This window comes from Pteropus medius, unplaced genomic scaffold (assembly GCF_902729225.1).
Source record: "Pteropus medius unplaced genomic scaffold, Ma_sr-lr_union100, whole genome shotgun sequence".
Classification (NCBI taxonomy): domain Eukaryota; kingdom Metazoa; phylum Chordata; class Mammalia; order Chiroptera; family Pteropodidae; genus Pteropus; species Pteropus medius.
This window is the reverse complement of record NW_024344378.1, coordinates 34777251-34789776: the sequence shown is the minus strand read 5'-3', so window position 1 is coordinate 34789776 and position 12526 is coordinate 34777251.

Genomic DNA, 12526 nt, shown 5'->3' with positions numbered 1-12526 from the left:
TTTATTCCTTTAATAGTTTTTATGTGTATTGTTTATTCCTGAGTAGTATTTCAGGATATGGATGCACCCTAATTGGTTTAATAATTGGTTTAATAACAACTAGATTATTTTCAGCTTTTGTTTATTGTGGATAGAGTTTCTGTAAACATTGCAGTACATATTTTTGTGTAGATATGTCTTCATTTCTCTCTAATAAATGCCCACAGATGTAGCTGTGCCATTTTATATATCCAGCAGTGATGTATGAGTGATCTGATTTCTCTGCTTCCTTGCTAGCATTTTAGTTTTGTCACTATTTTTTAAAAATTATTTTAGACATCTAATAGGTGTATAATGATATCATATTATGGATTGATTTTGCATTTCTCTTTTGTCTAATGATGTTGAAGTCTTAATGTGCTCGTTTGTAATCTCCATACATTCTGGGGTGAGATGTCTTTTCATACCTTTTGCCCATATTCTAATTGGGTTGTTTGCTGTTTCTACTATTGTGGTTTCAAGAGTTCTTTATCTATTATAGATATTAGTTCTTTGTCAGATAATGTAGTTTGCACATCTTTTCTCACATTCTATAGCTTATCTTTTTATCTTTTTAACAGGGTCTTTCACAGACAAAAGTGTTTTACTTTTTATTTTGATGAAGTCCAGCATATTAGATTTTTTTCTTTTATATATTGTGCTTTTGGTATTTTCTAGGAGCTCTCTGGCTAATTCTTGCTCCTAAAGATTTCCTTCTATTGATTTTCAAAAGTTTTATAGTTTTACGGTTTACATTTAAGTCCTTTATCCATTTTGAGTGAAATTTTATATAAGGCGTGAGACTTAGGTTGAGGTTTATTTCATTTATTTCATTTAATTAATTAATTAATTAATTAATTGGCTATGAAAAGCAATTGCTTTAGCAATTTTTGTTGAAAAGGCTATCTTTTTCATTGAAGTCAAACATCAGTGAGCATATTTATATTTTGTTCCACTGCACTACCTGTTAATTCCTCTGTCAATGTCATAAAGTCTTAAATGCTTTACCAAATAATAAATCTTGGAGTTGGATTGTGAGAGTCAATATCCTTACTGGTTTCCTGATCTTAGCTGGAAAACATTCAATCTTTAATCATTTAGTATATATAATGTTAGCTGTAGGTTTTTGTAGATAGTATTCCAGCATGGAATAGGCTGAAAAAGGGAGAATGAGAAATGGCAATGGAGAGTGACAGATTCGTCAATAGACCCATGTTTTAAACAATGGAGGATTTCAATAAATAGTATAGAATTTAAGGAAATAGTAACTTCTTTTTAGAATAAATAATTACAGAAATAACTGGGTTAAAGTGGTCTTATATATGAGAAAATTATGGGTTTTACCCAAACTCTAATACTTTTTTTAAGATTTATTTTTAGTCCAGCTAACAGTGTTTTAGAACCTATTCTTTAATAGGACTTAACTTTATATCTTGATTTTTACAATTATGGTATGCAAAATTAATTTATTAATTTAATTTTATTTATGAAGATAATTTCTGATAATACATAAGTATAATAAAAACAACAAAGTTGAGGACTTTATGTAAAGGAGTTCTTGAATATTAGGTAATAGTATCATATGATAAACAAATTTATATTTTTGGTATTCATTTGCCACTACTTAACTTTTAACTTTAAGAGTTTTAATTCTCTCAACCTTAAAATAAAGGAGTTGAAACAGATAGTTTTCAGCTATAAATATCAGAGGAGTTCAAATAATTGTCTTTACTTTTATTAATTCAGTAAAATAATTATAAAACTCACTGCATTTAAATTTATTTCATTACTATACCTTTGTTTTGTATCTAATTAATAAAAGCAATTAACACTTAAAATTATTCATCGATGCTTTAACCTGGAAATTAGTTTAATTCTCAGTTAGTCATAAATTCCAATAAACAGTTTAAAACTAAGTATTAAATCTTTACTATCACAATATGCATTAATTGTCTGGGAAATAAAAGAGTTTAAAGAACAGACAAGTCTAGTATTTTTCAAAAAGTTTAACACTAATTACTCAATCAATGGCTCTTGAATTTCAGTGGCTTAACATAATGAAACATAATGAAAATTTACTTTTCACTAAAATCACCATCACATGAATATTGGACTGTTTCCTTTGGACTACCCTTCAAATAGTGACTGAAGGATCTATGCCCCTTTCATCTATGGACATTTTCATCTTAAATAGAGGACCTATGTTGTAAAGGTAGAAAGGAGGAAAGAGCTAGGGAAGTGTAAAGAATATTCTGAAAATCCACTCTGAAAGGGTTCTACACAATGTTTTAATACATTCAGCTGTCTAGAACTCAGTCATTTTGCCCCCAGCTTCACAGCAGGTGGGGCTTGGAAAATAGTATTTTTGTGACCAGTAAGAGGAAACAATTTGGAGGAAACAGTTTGTAGAAAACACGGTGCTTTTCTTCCTTGCCATACTTTCTTCTCAGTGTAATATAATGAATGAGATTCCATAGATTTAAACTCCGTTATACCTTGAGAGCCAGTTGGCCTAGGTGACTAAACTGTGTTTCAGTTCTTATAGACAGCCATAAGCTTATACTTTAGAAAAGTCAGCTTCACTCTGTGGACATCAACTTCTTTTCTTTAAAACAATGGTAATGATTACTATCATATATTTATTGTTGTGATTAAATATTAAAATTATATGAAAGCGAGTTGCAAATTAAAGCTTAATAATACTTAGATTTTTTAATAATTATTGATATTATCATCATTCTTTCCAAATATATGATCCTTTCCAAGATGAAGTGAGTTATTTTGCCTAAGCTATGCCTTTCTTTATTTTTATTCCTTTTGTGTTATTTTGCTAGGATATATTTTCCTTCATAAAGATTCATTCTCTCTCTCTCTCTCTCTCTCTCTCTCTCTCTCTCTCCCTACCTTAATGTGTTAAAGGCCAATGTTTCCTTATCTTTTTCTGTTTGGATCATCTATCCATTAATGTAAATGGAGTACTAAAGTCCCCTACTACTATTGTATTGCTGTCTATTTCTTCTTTTAGGTCTGTTAGTATTTGCTTTGTATATTTAGGTGCTCCTATGTTGAGCACATAAATATTTTCAAATGATATATATGCTTATTGGATCAACTTTTTAATCATTATGTAATAGCCTTATTTGTCTCTTACTACAATCTTTATTTTAAAGTTGATTTTTGTCTCATATACTTGCCCCAGCTTTCTTTTTTTTCTTTTTTCTTTTATATGAAATATCTTTATCCATTCCTGTACTTTCAGTCTATTTGTGTCCTTATATCTAAAGTGAATCTCTTGTAGGCAGCATCTTGATGGTGTTTCTTTCTTTTTGGGGAGACTTGAGGAGCAACAATATGTCTGATAGCTGGATTCTCACCAAAGTGGGTAGAAGTAGAAGACAAAAAAATAAAATAAAAATAAAAACAACAATAATAGCACTTCTAAAGTGTTGAAAGACAATAATTACCAAACTAGATTTTTTTAACCAGGAAAAATATTATTTAATAAAAAATATAAAATAAGACATTTAGAGGAAAATATATAGTTTATCATCAAAAGAACTTATTCAATGATATACTAATGTGTATTCTTTGGTAGAAAAAGAATAACTGTAAATAAAATTTCTGGAATGCAGAAAGAAAAGATAGACATAAAAATGCTTAATATGGGAGCAGTTGGTTTTATAAAAGAACAATATCTCATGAACACAAATTTATCATCTATCTACCTACCTACCTACCTATCATCATCTAAAATATGTGGAAACTATAGCACATAAGGCATGAAGGCATTACAACAAAGTACTTTAAGTTGAATGCCATCTGAGGAAATTATAAAATAATATATTAGCCACAGTAGATCATGAACGCAAGTTGCAATTTCTAGCATAAACAATAAAACAATAACAAAAGAATGCATGGCTAATGAGCTAATAGAGAGCAAAGTATACAAATGATCCAAAAAATAAAAAAAAAAAGCAAAGAAAGAGATAAAATAAACATAGAGGAGGAAAACGAGTAAATGAAAGATAACATATCAATTCTCAAATCAGTAATTACATTAAAAATAAACAAATTTAGGTGGGACTACTGAAATGATTTAATGAGAAACTCAGCAAATTCTCTTTCCAAAGGCAATAATAAAACCAATAGAAATTTCAAAACAATCATTTAGAATGCAGGAAAGCTTAGTTTTAATATACTAAAATCACAGAAGGAACTAAACAAAACTAGCATGGATGCTCAATTTAAGGCAGGTGTCACAATACATTTGTGATATGCCAACTTGCTCACCAAATGTAACCATACTGAATAGAACCCTCTGGGCCTATGTATGTAGGATACTCTTTAAGTCACTTATTAAGATTGTTGTATTGAGCTCAAGAGAGGAAATTAAAACCCATCTCTGTAGCTTCATGTTGGTAATCTAGGGTACACTTTTTTCTTGCATTCATCTGAGTTTTTTGTGCAACCTCCTACTAGTTTGAAAGCCAAATACATAATTGACTGCTGAACAAATTGCTTCAAAGATGCAGAATGAAATAAAGCTAACATTTTTGAGAGCTAGATTTGACAATGGAGGCTTCTTTTGAACTGAAACAATTCATATAAATAGGTAAAAGCTGTTAAAGAAAACAAGCTGGGCTTAGGGCAATAAGCATTGGAAGAAAATGTCTAAAATGCTGATAATAGTGTAATTATATTCATAACTTTTTGACTTCCAAGTTTCTCCCAGTTTTCTCACTCATTTTCATTTTTTAAATATAAGACATCCTAAAGAATCCATTTTGCTTCATTAAAAAGTAATAAAACCTTGAGAAGCAAGAAAGTTGATGCTAATAGCCAGAAGCCAAACATTTTAATTCAGGCCTCAATGTATTTGAGAATAAGATATTTTGCAATAGTGGAAAGAAACATACATTTTTTTTGAAAGACAGTGAAATACTTCTGTATGCTATTTTCCATAAAAATTTACTCCCACTGATAGTAGTGATTTGATGAGGCAGCTGATGTGGTAAAATAGGGTCTTGCAGCAATTACTGTGTACTAAGCTAATGGAGAAAAAAAAAATGGCTATCAAGAGTTGGGAGGAGAAAATGCTCCAAGGCCACATTAGAATTACTGTGAATATTGATGAGTGGAAAATGAGAATCCTGGCAGTAGTAACAGATAGACCTACAGCCATGTTACACACACTGTCCAGTGGTAGCTGAGAAAATAAAGGCTAACCTTGCACTTCACAGAAACTTAAATCTGGGCCTGGGAGATATCTAAAATTAAGTGTTCCTCATTCACTCATTCTTTTCCCATAAGAATTAATATTTATTTTTAAAACTCTCTGGATATATAGAGAATACAAATAACATTTTAAAACAATAGCTAACATTTATTAAGTGTTAAATAAATCCCAGTCTTTGTTCAAAAAACTTTCTATTTCTTATAGCAATAGAATAAGGCAGTTATGGACTTCATCCCCATCGTAAATATGAAGAAACTGGGCTGAAATTAGATAAGTGCTTACCTAATGTTCCACATTTGCAACTTGGCAGAAATGGAATTTGATAATGAGATCTTTGAGTCAAGAGTGAGTACATTTGAAAAGCTATACTTCTTGTAGCCATACTTTAAACTTTCCTTCAGTCATTCAACATATAACTAAATGTATGGACAAATGAATAAAACAAAATAATAGTGTGATTCCTATTGCTATGAGGACTGTCTCAGAAAATAAATTAAATTAATAAAATCATGTGCAAGACAGTAAACACACAAGAAGCAGAAAAATGCAAATTAAAAACATGAGATATCAATATACAACCACTAGAACAGTAAAAATTAAACTGAACAGCAACACCAAATGTTGGCAGAATATGGAGTTCCTGAAATTTCATATAGTGCTGCTGGGAGAAACAATAAACAATCACTTAGATAAAAATGGCTAGCAAGAAAGATTCAGGAGGAGAAAATACTCTAAGGCCATGTTAGAACTACTGTTTTGTTCATTTCTTGTGAAGTCAAATTTATGCCTATCCTATTACTCAACAATTCTTAAATATATACTAAATAGTTGTAAAAATATGTTTACATAAAGGCTTGTATAGAATGTTCCTGGTGTTGTGTCCAGAATAACCAGACCCAACTTGAGTGCTCTTAACCAGGAGACAGTTTATTAGCCGGCGGCTGTCCTTGCAAAGGAGCAGCCTCGAAATGCCAAGATACAAGGTTTTTAAGCCCCAAATCCTATTCCTCATTCTGTCTTAAACACAAAGGTCCATCTTTCTCCTATTCACTACCTGTCAACCCACTGGTCAGGTGTGCAAGCGGGAAGTACAGAAGCAGAAAGCTTGTGTTAGAATGTTATGTTCCTATGGGTGATTGCCTATGTTCCCATGGACAATAGCCAGTGTTCCCATGGGCGATGGCCAAACAGTAATTTTCAGCTTATATACAATTGATTATTTTTCATGCCACGCAAGCAAGCAAGGTTACACAGGCTAAAATTGGCAGTTAGCGTATGAGCTCATTGTTACAAGTTTCATGATTAACAGAATGTGGTTAGGGGTTCCAGAAACTAGGCCTAAGTTATAGACTTCCTTTGTCCAATTTCAGGTTTTAATTATTCTTTAACCCTTTCACATTTCAGCAGGCCATTACACTGGGAATTCTCTTCTTTGTAACCAAATGTCTCTGAAGACCTGAAGAAGATGAATCACACTATAATATAGTCATGTAATGGAATTCCATTCAGCCACCAAAACTGCAAACTACTCATATGTGCAACACAAGGGAATTTAAAAGATATTGAGAATCCAAACACGAAAGAATTGATACTGCATGATTCCATTTATATAAAGTATATGATCTGGCAAAATGAAAGTAAGGGGAAAAATTAGAAAATGGTTGCCTGCAGGGAGGAGAACTATTACAAAATACACTCATCTCTTGGTACTGGCTCCTAACATTGTATCTATTATGGTATTAGATTTAGGTTCAAGATCCAGGTTCTTGCATCTGAGTCACATTCATTTTTAAATGAGATTCCTTAAGTTCGGTTTCGCAGGTGTGGTTTCTCTCAACCTAAAGACCAATGAACTTAAAGGGACAACTTTTCTTTCCCCACATACCTCACATGCAATTTTAAGCCAATCAGTATAATGGCAACAAACACATTCAACAAGAGGGAAAGTAGTAGACCCATAGTAATTGATATAGTAATTTTGAAATCCCAACAGGTAAATACCACTAGTTCCTTAAGGTCCAATACCTATCCCTTGGAATTAATTATTGTGAATCTTTCTGTTCTCTGTGTCACTGTGCTCACCTCTGTGTCATCATCTCCTTTCCTGTTTGCAGCTAACAAGCATTATCAGTCTGCTTCTTGCCTAAAGAAGATCCAAAGATCTATTTTCATTTGTTCCTGTGTATACTCCTTTCAGTTTAAACTAGAAATGTTTTTACTCTTGTAATTCCTTCAAAACAGCATTTGTTATTCTGTAAATTATATTGGTTCTCATTTCATTAGACAAAAGTCAAAATTAAGATTCTCCTTGAGACAGTACTTTTTCTTTCTTGGACATCTTTGTGAGGCTTCTGAGGGGCAACATTCTTAAGTTTATTAGAGAGTATATAAGAAGGAAGATTTTAGAGTCATGTACTTGGAAGAATAAAAATAGTTTATTTATTTGAGATCTTTCTTCTTAGCAGTTTACCACAATAATTTTTCCTGTTAGTACAGCTTTTGCTGCATCTCATAATTTCTTTTTTAGATTTTGTTTTCTTTTTTATTGGTTTCAAGATATTTTATGATTTCCCTTGTGAGTACTTCTTTGAATTACACCTCAAGGAATTAAAGAACAAACTAAGTCTAAAATTATTGGAAATAAGTTAGAAAATAAAAAGGATTAGAGCAGAAATAAAATAGAGAGTAGGAAAACAATAGCAAATTAACAAAATCAAGAGTTGTTTTTTAAAAGGGTAAAGTCAACAAGCTTTTAGGTAGACTAAGAAGAAAAAAGACAAGACTAAAATTAATAAAATCAGAAATAAAAGAGGAAGCATATATCTGATGCCACAGAAATAAAAGGGATCATAAAGACTACTATGAACAATTATACACCAACAAATTGTATAATCTAGGAAATTAATAAATTTATAGAAACATACAATCTATCAAGACTGAATCACAAAGAAATATTATACATACATTCTATATTCTGCTCTGGGATAGTTTTAGAGATAATCATTTTAATGTTTAAGACTAGGTTTCTCCACCTCTCCACTAATGACATTTTATGTCGGATAGTTCTTTGTTGTGTGGAGCTGTCCCATACATATATTGTAGATATTTAGCAACATCCCTGGCTTCTATCTCTGGTATGCCAGTAGCATCCCCTTCTACTGTGACACCCCAAAATGTCTTCATATATTGCCAGATATCCCCTGGGATGCAAAATTGCCCCCTTTGTGAGTTACTGATCTACTGGATTTGGTAGATGGATTTTGTAGTATATTAGAGATTATTACATTCACATTTCTTTGGGGGTTATTTTAGTCAGAAGAGGAGTCTGAGAGCTGCCTATCAGGAAGTCAGGATCTATGTTCATTGACAAACACTGAGGCCAAGAACATATGTCTTCTATCCTCTTCGTAGGTCAGGGAATGTTTTTGATAATGGACACAGGAAGAATTGATCTAGTTCTCTTATCTAAAGGTGACTATCATACTATGATAATCATACTATGATAATCATACATTGTGATAAAGTGCAGAATTGAGAATAGTCGCTCTAGCTGAGAATAGTAAACACTATACTTAATCTAAAATTATCCTATTTCAAATTATTTTCTCATTGATTACATCAAAATTACTTCTAAGCAATAAAGTTAAAAACAACAACTCTTTCTTTCTTCCATATTTCCAAAAAAAAGTTTCTCTATTCAAAAATAAAAATTATAGAAGAACAAATTAAGTCAATAAGATAAGAAGAAAAGATTTTTAATAAATCTCATGGCCATTTTTTGCTTTCTGACTGTTAAGGATACCAGCTTTTCTTTGTGAATTTGATTTGTGCCTTTCACTTTTTTATTAAGAATCTGGCCTAAAAGTCGAATCGAACTGAGCTTAATGTTGCTTAGAAATATGTAAAAATTGTCTTACATTAATAATTATTTCCATGCATTGATTTAACATCAACAGAAGGCTTTATAATTGCTACCTATATATTGAAAACTGTAACATGGTTTGAATCACCTATGTAAAAGATTTCCTACTGTAATTTATTTTTCTTTCTACCCTCTTATATAAGTATGGGCTGATAGCAGATGGCACAATATTATTAGCACTAGGTGACAAAAATACCAAGTGAGATATTTTAAGCGTTATTGAGTATTGTGGGGCAATTTCATCCTGGCACGTGGGCAATTAGTATGTAGCATCGTTAACTTTAATAAGAGTTGTGTGGCTAATCTGGAAAATTTCAAAATGTATAAGCACAAAGTTATATATTACAAATGTTTGTTGATGGAAGTAAAGTCAGAGCTGAATTAATTAAAAGATTAAAGAATAAAACTTGCTTGCAAAGGTAGGGAAGATCTAGCAAATAAATGCTTAGATTACATTTGGCACAGATGAGAATATTTTATTAAAAGAACTGAAAAATATATCAAACAAATCTTAGCTGTGTCTAATGTATTGAATTTGGCTGTAGATATGGCTTTAATTCTTTTTAATAATACAGAAAATTTTAAAAACTGTATTATCTGTTATTTTCAAATATGTGATTCTATTTTTATAATCATTAATTTGTACTTCTGTAAATTCTGTAGAGCAATAACAAAGTCTTTCCAAATCTTTCTCAGGCAGCCAAACATTAAACCTTCTTAATTAATATGTTCTTAATAAAATGCACCTGATACATCTAGGAATATGCCTTAATGAGAGCCGGAATCACAACTTCCTAGAATGTTTAGGCTACTTTTTCTAGTTCTACTTCTTATTCAAAAAGTATTGCCATTAAGAAAAGAATTGAAACAAATATTCATATATTGCTAAGTAACCCAATATTACGTTTGGCTTCTCTAGATAGACACTTCAATTCAGTTGCCATTTTGCACTTTACTGCTTTAATGCCTCATAAGTGAATACCATTTCTGAATGTGTTGACTATATTATCACGTGATGACAATGGCCAAAACATTATTTTTTTAATTTTACAGTTTATTTCACTGTTTTATGCTTCTTAATTTTCTGGGAGTTTCTATTCACAATAGATTTGCTAATAACAAAAACAAAAAGAACACATTATCATGCATAGAGCATTTTAAAAAAGGCTTTTGAAGATTACACAGCCTTCACTGAGAATGCATTATTTCATCTGAGACAGAGCCACTCTGGTCATTCACTGAGATGCCTGCCCTCTGAATATTCCTCTAAGTGTGCATCGAGTAGTAAATAATCTCGGTAGTAGATTATTTGTAGATTTTTGAATAATCACATGTCCTCTTACAAGTCACATGATTTTAAAGTCTCTGAATTTGTTTGCTAGTTCATAATAAGATAGTAATTATATGTATTATAATCATAGTATTCAAGAAAGAAGAACATAAAATGTGAACTGTGTTTGCTATTTAAACCAAATCAATAAATGTAGGCCCTCTTCTCCTTTTCCTCATATTTAAGCATCAGAATAACTGGGATGGAATAATGGGCTGCTGTACACACACACTTTAGTGTCCTAAACCCAGAGATTCTGATTTACCAGATTCGGGCTGATGCACATGGTTTCTGAACTACAAATTGACAAATGTTACCTTGGAAGTGAGTTGCTGGTTATATTTAAAGATAAAGTAGATGACTAACTTTGTATAACTGCTATGTAGATGAGCAAAAATCCAGTACTTCAGCTGTTCTACTTATAGCAAATTAAAATAGATTTTTGAAAATTCATTTTATAACCCTTCATTGTTTTCTGGAACAATCTATACTCTTCCCTTATTTTACTGTCATTTTTATTTTGTACCCTTACTTTTTCAATTAATTAAGTAAATCACCTTTGTATATAAATTTATGTACCTGAAAGACATTATTTTTCAAATTTAACTAAACATTAGAAAAGGAATAAATTTTGTTTTTGTAATTTCATATTTAGCAAGGTCCAAAAATTTGTTTATAAAATATAAATAAAATATTTACTTCTGTTCTCCTTATGATACATTTTTATTATTCAAAGAAACATTTTATGCAGAGTTCTGTCTCTACTAGAAATTATTAAACAAATCATGCAAAAATATTTAAGTCACAGAACATCTGTGGCTCTTTATGAAATTATACACAAACTCACACACACACATAGTGGAGACAATTTAAATAATGATCCAAAAGTATTTTATGGAAACATATCTCATTATTATATTTTTTAAAATAATGCGTTTCCACTAATTTCCACTGCTCTTGCCATTGCACAGGTAAGTCTTTTTTTAATGAAAACAAATTATATGTGCTATCTTTGGGATTAATTAAATAGAAATATCAAGGACAATAAGTTCAATAAAATATATGTAGTCTTCTAATAATAAGATATATACTTGAATTAGTTAAATGTTTATATCAACTTTCATTCATTTTTTATAAATACCATGCCTATTCTGAACATATGAATTTGGTTGTTTTATTTTTGTATTGGCAAATTAAACTATTAGTAATTCGAGTCATTTATGATCCTTGGCACTCAACATCTGCTCTATTTTCTGATGAGAATGTTATGAAAAACAACCTTGAACCTAGCTTAGTAGAGTACTCAAAAGTATTATTCATAGCAAGAGAGAATTAGCAAGGCTTAAGTGTTTGACACTAGGTTACTTAATGACGTTTGAAAAAAATTACTTTGAAGTGTCTTTTATTCTGAAGTAGTATTGATTCCTTACATTAATTTCCACAGGGTGAGCAACTTTATACTCTGCCTATCTACATGTTTAGTTCATATTGTGTCTGAGTGTGTATTTGCACACATGTGTGCGCACACACATTTACTTAATGGCGTGCGTTGTCATTTACTTACTAAAAAAATTCAAGCTTTGCAGCAAAATATTCTGAAAAGGAAGTAATAGTAATTTTTTGCTCGTTCATACCACAGTGTATCATTAAAGTCTAAATGAAATACATGTTCAAATGAAAGTTATATATACAAACTACATTTATGTTCATTCTTGGATTGACCCTCTTACTCATAAGAAATATACTTATCACAGTCTACCTTAAATTACGACTACTCAAATTGTTGCATCTTCGTGTTGCATGTTAAGAATATTAATGGTCACTCTCTACTATTTCACCATATAAATTTTTCTCTGCAATATGCAATTTACCAAAGCTTAAGAAACACTGTATATTTTGACATTTTTGAATTATGCAATGTCCTTAATTTTCTTCTACCCTTTTTCAGGTTTTCTGGAGTAAATGTGATTCATTTAGACAGATATAAAAATCAGATGCGTATTTATCTATCGATCTACTA